This window comes from Mobula birostris, chromosome 23, assembly GCF_030028105.1.
Source record: "Mobula birostris isolate sMobBir1 chromosome 23, sMobBir1.hap1, whole genome shotgun sequence".
Taxonomy (NCBI): domain Eukaryota; kingdom Metazoa; phylum Chordata; class Chondrichthyes; order Myliobatiformes; family Myliobatidae; genus Mobula; species Mobula birostris.
In genome coordinates this window covers 47,960,714-47,968,872 of record NC_092392.1, presented here as the reverse complement: position 1 = coordinate 47,968,872, position 8,159 = coordinate 47,960,714, and positions in this window count along the sequence as shown.

Below are 8,159 nucleotides of genomic sequence, written 5' to 3'. Positions count from 1 at the left end.
TTACAATAGTGGTATGCAGAAGAACATCTCTAGAAACATGGAAAACCTACAGCACAATACAGGCCCTTCGGCCCACAGATTTGTGCCAAACATGTTCCTACCTTAGAAATTACTAGGCTTACCTACAGCCCTTTGTTTTACTAAGCTCCATGTACCTATCTAAAAGTCTCTTAATAGATCCTATCATATATGCCTCCACTACCGTTGCCGGCAGCCCATTCCACGCACTCACCACTCTGAGTAAAAAAACTTACCCCTAACATCTCCTCTGTACATACTCCCCAGCACCTTAAACCTGTGTCCTCTTGTGGCAACCATTTCAGCCCTGGGAATAAGCCTCTGACTATCCACACGATCAATGTTTCTCATCATCTTATACACCTCCATCAAGTCACCTCTCATCCTCTGTCATTCCAAGGAGAAAAGGCCAAGTTCACTCAACCTATTCTCATAAGGCATGCTCCCCAATCCAGGCAACATCCTTGTAAATCTCCTCTGCACCCTTTCTATGGCTTCCACATCCTTCCTGTAGTGAGGCGACCAGAACTGAGCACAGTACTCCAAGTGGGGTCTGACCAGGGCCCTATATAGCTGCAACGTTACCGCTCAGCTCCTAAACTCAATCCGACGATTGATGAAGGCCAATGCTCCGTATGCCTTCTTAACCACAGAGCGAACCTACGCAGCAGCTTTAATTGTCCTATGGACTCGGAACCCAAGATCCCTCTGATCCTCCACACTGCCAAGAATTTTACCATTAATACTATATTCTGTCATCATATTTGACCTACCAAGCGAACCACCTCATACTTTTCTGGGTTGAATTCCACCTGCCACTTCTCAGCCCAGTTTTGCAGCCTATCAGTGTCCTGCTGTAACCTCTGACAGCTCTCCACACTATCCACAACACCCCCAACCTTTGTGTCATCAGCAAACTTACTAACCCATCCCTCCACTTCCTCATCTAGGTCATTTATAAAAATCACCAAGAGTAAGGGTTCCAGAACAGATCCGAGGCACACCACTGGTCACCGACCTTCATGCAGAATATGACCCGTTTACAACCACTCTTTGCCTTCTGTAGGCAAGCCAGTTCTGGATCCACAAAGCAATGTCCCCTTGGATCCCATGCCTCCTTACTTTCTCAATAAGCCTTGCATGGGGTACCTTATCAAATGCCTTGCTGAAATCCATATACATTACATCTTCTGCTTTTCCTTCATCAATGTGTTTAGTCATATCCTCAAAAAATTCCATCAGGCTCGTAAGACATGACCTGCCCTTGACAAAGCCATGCTGACTACTCCTAATCATATTATACCTCTCCAAATGTTCATAAATCCTGCCTCTCAGGATCTTCTCCATCAACTTACCAACCACTGAGGCAAGACTCACATCAAAGTTGCTGGTGAATGCAGCAGGCCAGGTAGCATCTCTAGGAAGAGGTACAGTCGACGATTCGGGCCGAGGCCATTTCTCGGCCCGAAACTTCAACTGTACCTCTTCCTAGAGACACTGCCTGGCCTGCTGCATTCACCAGCAACTTTGATGTGTGTTGCTTGAATTTCCAGCATCTGCAGAATTCCTCGTGACTGAGGAAAGACTCTTATAATTTCCTGGGCTAGCTCTACTCCCTTTCTGGAATAAAGGAACAACGTCCGCAACCCTCCAATCCTCCAGAACCTCTCCCGTCCCCATTGATGATGCAAAGACCATCGCCAAGGGCTCAGCAATCTCCTCCCTCGCCTCCCACTCTAGCCTGGGGTACATCTCATTCGGTCCCGGCGACATATCCAACTTGATGCTTTCCAAAAGCTCCAGCACATCCTCTTTCTTAATATCTACATGCTCAAGCTTTTCAGTCTGCTGCAAGTCATCACCACAATCACCAAGATCCTTTTCTATAGTGAATACTTAAGTATTTATTAAGTACCGCTGCTATTTCCTTTGGTTCCATACACACTTTCCCACTGTCGCACTTGATAGATCCTATTCTTTCACATCTTATCCTCTTGCTCTTCACATACTTGTAGAATGCCTTGGGGTTTTCCTTAATCCTGCCTGCCAAGGCCTTCTCATGGCCCCTTCTAGCTCTCCTAATTTCCTTCTTAAGCTCCTTCCTATTAGCCTTATAACCTTCTAGATCTCTAACATTACCTAGCTCTCTAAACCTTTTGTAAGCTTTTCTTTTCTTCCTGACTAGATTTATTACAGCCTTTGAACACCATGGTTCCTGTACCCTACAATAACTTCCCTGTCTCATTGGAACATACCTATGCAGAATTCCACATAAATATCCCCTGAATATTTGTCACATTTCTTCTGGTCTTTTCCCCTAAGAACATCTGTTTCCAATTTAAGCCTCCAATTTCCTGCCTGATAGCCTCATAATTCCCCTTACTCCAATTAAACACTTTCCTAACTTGTCTGTTCCTATATCCCTCCAGTGCTATTGTAAAGGAGATAGAATTATGATCACTATCTCCAAAATGCTCTTCCACTGAGAGGACTGACATCTGACCAGGTTCATTTCCCAATACGAAATCAAGTACAGCCTCTCCCCTTGTAGGCTTATCTACATATTGTGTCAAGAAACCTCCTTGAACACATCTAACAAACTCCACCCCATCTAAACCCCTTGCTCTATGGAGATGCCAATCAATATTTGGGAAATTAAAATCTCCCATCACAACAACTCTGCTATTATTACACCTTTCCAGGATCTGTTTCCCTATCTGCTCCTTGATAACCCTGTTACTATTGGGCCGCCTATCAAAAACACCCAGTAAAGTTACTGACCCCTTCCTGTTCCTAACTTCCACCCACAGAGACTCCGTAGACAATCCCTCCATGGCGTCCACCTTTTCTGCAGCCGTGACACTATCTCTGATCAACAGTGCCACGCCCCCACCTCTTTTGCCTCCCTCCTTGTCCTTTCTGAAACATCTAAAACCCAGCACCTGAAGTAACCATTCCTGTCCCTGAGCCATCCAAGTCTCTGTAATGGCCACCACATCATATCTCTGAACACACTACATGTCGAATCTTGAAGTGGTTGGGCTACAGCACCATAAAATCACGAGCCTACACAGGGGGTACCTAATAAAGTGGCCACTGTGTATATCTTTTGCCTTTTTAGACAGATGTTTGTTCCGTGGATAATGAAAAAGAAATACAATTTATGAAGCATCAAAAAAAATACAGTTAGTTGTCTTACCTTCCTCCTTTTCCCTGTTAGCAAAGGGGAAAAAAAAACAATTTAAAACAATGAAATAAAACAAATGCTCTTTCTATTTGACTTTAATATAGTGAAATATGCTTTATCACACTTACTCCAACTCTTCGAGAGTATCCTCAGTGTCCGCCATATTTGCACAATTGATATGTATCTAACAAAAATAAAATGTTTCAATTTCAGCAACAAATAGACTCAAAGAATTCCTCGTGTTTCAATTTTATTTTAGTTGATTTCTGTTCAATACTTTACTTGCATAACAAACCAGCTTTTTTCTGTGTAATGTGTGCAAGTCAGAAATGGTTCTACCATCAATTAAATGCTCTCAACCTCCAAGGGGACCACAACCTCACCGTGGTTTGGAGGTTTGCACAACTCAAACACTTGGAGAGCCATGTTGGCTGGAGTCAGGGCTTGATACTTTGGCCCTTGGTAGGGTCACCCATGCCAAACAGGTGAAAGGATACAAGCCAGACGAAGAGAGGCCCACCGGTCCTCCAGGTTCATGGGTTCAGCTCATGGCTAATAACACTGACTAGTAAAATAAATTGTTACGGAAACAGCAATGAAGAGTCCTCCTACATCTGAGTGCCATGGTATTCCTGAGTCTCCACTCAGGACCTGCATGAAAATGACAGTAATGAAAATTTAGATGAAGCTAAGTCCTGAACTCCACCAGAGATGGAGGACCTTTGTTGGTGCTCTAAACAGCAGTGGTGTAAGGGAAAGTTTATGAAATGCTCTAAAACATTGCAGCCCAGGAGTTTGCTTGATCCCTGCTGGTGTACAATTTAACGATTATATTCTTTCTGAAAAATGCACAACTTTGTTATCCTATAAACTTGCTTTCAGAAATGTTACCTCACATCAAACTGAACTGATGCTAAGTGACATCAGCCGTGAGCAGTAAACAGTCTGAATGAACTGAATGAGCAGATGTTCAAGGTGAAGTTTACCGTCATTGCTGTTTGAAAGCTGCTTTGTTGCACTGGGAACGAAACAGCTCAATACTTCATTGGCATTTAAGACCAGCTTCTTCTGTGCAATGTGTTCAAGCTAGAAATTGTTTTATCATCAACTAAGTGCTTGAAATCATTGCAGCCCAGAAAATCTCCACTGATCATGCTTGATCTCTGCTGCTGGGCAATTTAACGATCACGCTCCTTGTGAAAAATGCACAACTTTGTGATCCTACATCTTGCCTTCTGAAATTTTATTGAATCATTTCAAACTGAACCCATGATAAATGACATAAACATTCCAACTAATACAATTCACAACGTAATACGCGCAGGATCTGAATTAACATAGTGACAGTATGCATTTAATTAATCTGCCCAATAAGGTTCTTTTCCTGTCATCCATGCTCTGCCAACATACTTTATAGAGTCAGAGTCATATGGCCCGTTTCTGTGGTTTTTGCTCCATCCGCAACCATCAAACACCCGTCTACAATAATCTCAATTTTTTGTTAATTAAAAAATCCTCCCTGTATTCCCAACTCCCTCCAGTTTCTGCAACTCACCTTCACACGAGGGAATTAATCTCCAACCAACACATCTTTCAGACATGGCAGGAAAGTGAAGTACCTGGGAAAAATCCAGGTGACTACATGGAGGAAGCTGGAGGTCACAATTGAACTTAAGTCACTGGCGAATGTGAGGCAGCTCCTTTATCAGCTGGGACACTATTACAAATTGAATGCTTCCCCCAGTTCCCCCCCCCCCACTGTGACCATATCCTTTTGCCTTTATCATTGTAGATTGGCAGAAGATCCCAGCAAACCCAAATCTCCCTCAAACCAAGGAGGAGACCTTTAACAGGAAGGGGCCATTGCATCATCCCACTAGGCACTCCCAAGCACCATCTCAGATCATGGTACCTTGAAGCGAGTGTTGAACCAGGGCCTTTCACCCAGACTTTGTGCCATATATCAAGCACGCATTCACATTGATCCTACACTAATCCCACTTTATTCTGCCCACTTCCCCCTCAGCTGTGCCAGATTCCACCACTCATTTGCGTACTTGGTTTTAATTCAGTGAGGCATGTCAGCACCAGCAGACTGCAGCCAGGTAAAGAGCTAAGGAAACAAACATGCTAGTGCCTATTTGGAAAGGATTGGCATTAGTTTTGTTCAAGTGGCTCAGGCAAAGACTCTGATCAAACAATCTGCGTGAAAAGGCCCCTACAAAACACTATGGACATTCTTTTGCTCTGTCCGCCTTGCTGGGAAATTTGTGGGAGGCACAAAGCTACAGATGGTCTTTGAAATGGAGTCCATGCTTACTTGTCAGGATGTGGGGGCACCTCCTTGCCACCAATGATGTAGATGCAACTGGCAGAGATGTTTAAGCCTCTTTACTAGTACACCGAAAGACCACCCAAAGTGTGCAGTACACTGGCAAAAATTAAAACCAGTGCATTCCCTGATCACACTGGTGTCAGCCAACCTGACCCTGGTTTTGGTTATAAAGGCAAGTTCCTAATTCAGTTTTCACCATATCTCAGGGCATGCTGGCTCCTAGACGTAGGGAGTACCTGTACATCTGTTGACCAAGAATCTCTGGTCCTCCTTCAGGCTGTCCATACTTGTGCTCCCACCACTGACATGTTGTCCTCACATATTACAGTGCTAGTAACATCATAATGTCTTTCATAAACAAGCACCTAGCATTTTATGTCAACCTGTCAGTCTTCAGGCCATGCCACTTGGGGATTTGTGCTAAGATAATTTTTTGACCGTATGTATGTGCTGTGTTTTGCACCCTCATTTTAGAGCAGGGTTTCTCAAAGAGAGTTCCGCGAGAGGTCACGATTAAAAACAGAACAGCTTTGAACTTCAGGCAGTATGCAATGCTAACACTCACAGTAGTGGGCAGTGACCGAGCAGCCCCATTAGCAATCTCGTTCGAGGTCTCTCAGCCTAGTGTGTCTGTGCACTGTAGGACCGTGTTTATTTTCGAGTTCATTCTCAGTTTTTGATGCGAGGTAGGGGAGGTCGCTGATAATTGGTGAGCACTGTATTATACGGAGGGGAGGACGGTAGGCTGATAATTGATGAATGCTGCATTGCACGGAGGGGAGGACGGTAGGCTGATGAAGAGCGTGAAGTGCGTTTTCCAAGTATTGAATGAACTCGCTCAATGAGTTGTGACGTCAGCCTCTCCCTTCCAAATTACCTCCCTAACTTCCCCTTACGTGCCACTGACTGACTTATGGGAGCAAACAAGCTACCAGTGTAGTAGAAAATTGGAGGGAAATTTTCATTCTAAAGAAGGACTCAGCTGCTGGCCTGTCACTTTGCTGCTGTTGTAAACATTACAAAACGTGAATTGTGTAGGCTAGAAGTAAGAAGTTATCATATGTTTTTGCTGTTTTCTTGTTTAGTTATTATGCCTTTTTAAAAAATATTTTATTAATCCCTGTATTAGGACAAGGAGCAGTACGAAAAATTGACAAGGTTTCACTCTCACACAGTACGGTAAGTTGACGTATTGATGACATGTTACATGTTGCTGAAGAAGTTTTGTAGGTTAAAATGAAAAGCAACAGCTTCTCAATCCAGTTTGATGAGTCAAAAGATTTCATCAATAAATGTCATATTTAGCAGTTGTAAGATTTGTCAATTATGGAGAAATTAAAAACTTTTCTGTTGCAAAGAGCTACCCAAAACAAGCAAAGACCAAGATATATTTAATGTTTTGTCTTCATATCTGGAAACAAAAAGGTCTGTCTTGGAGGAACTATATTGGCGTCTGTACTGCTGGTGCCCCATCAATGGTTGGCTCCATGAGAGGTTTTGTTTTCTCTTGTAAAAAAAATCCTGACATTGTCACCACACACTGCTTTCCTCACAGGGAGGTGCTGATGTTAAAAACTCTTGGGGATGAAATAAAAAAGGTTCTGGATGATGCTACAAAAATGTTAACGTTATTAAACAAAGACCAGTTTACTCGAGAATGTTTTAAAAACTGTGTGAAATCCTGACCAAAGAGCATACCAATTACCTGCTACGTACAGAACTCTGCTGGCCTAGCAGAGGAAGAGTTCTCAACAGGGTGTTTGAGCTGAAGGGTGAATTGCAAGAATACTTTCAAGAAAATAGTCGACCAGATATTGCTGAGTGCTTTGAAGAGGATTCTTGGATTTAAAAGGAAATGGATTTTTTGGAAAAATCATGTTGCAAAAGGAAATCTTGAAATGTTTCCATTGCTTCTTGGGCCTGAGAGTGAGGAAGGATATCAGAAAGTCTTGAATCATATTGAAAACAGAAATTTATGATGTTTGCCTTTTGAGTTTTTAAGATTTATGAAAGAGAAAGAAGGAAAGATTAATTTCAAGAAAGGTAAGCTAAGCTTAACAACCTGTTTTTTTTTCCCAAGAAAGGTTGGCTAGAAATCCATGCTCTACTCCAAACAGCATTGACAATTATTGTATCTACAACTTACTGATCACACTAATGTGCCGTGAGCTGTAGATATAATATTTTTTATGCAGGAGTTCTCCAAGACCTGAAAATTATTTCAAGGGTTCCTCCGGGGCAAAAAGTTTGAGAAAAGTTGTTGTAGAGGAACAGTGTTTTGTTTAGCCGTATACGCTGGAATGATAATAAAATTCAACTTGAACATCTGCTCTGCAGACAGTTCATTCAGACTGTTACTGCTCACTGCTGATGTCATTTAACATCAGTCTAGTTTGATAGGAGGTAACATTTCTAAAAGCAAGGCTATAGGATAATAAATGTGTGTATTTTTCACAAGGAATATAGCTGTTAAATTCCATACCAGCAGAGATCAAGCAAAAATCAATGGAGGTTTCCTGGGTTGTAACATTTTAGAGCATTTAGTTGATGGTAAAACCATGTCCAACTTGTACACATTGCACAGAAGAAGCTGGTCTCCTATGGCAATAAAGTAGAGCT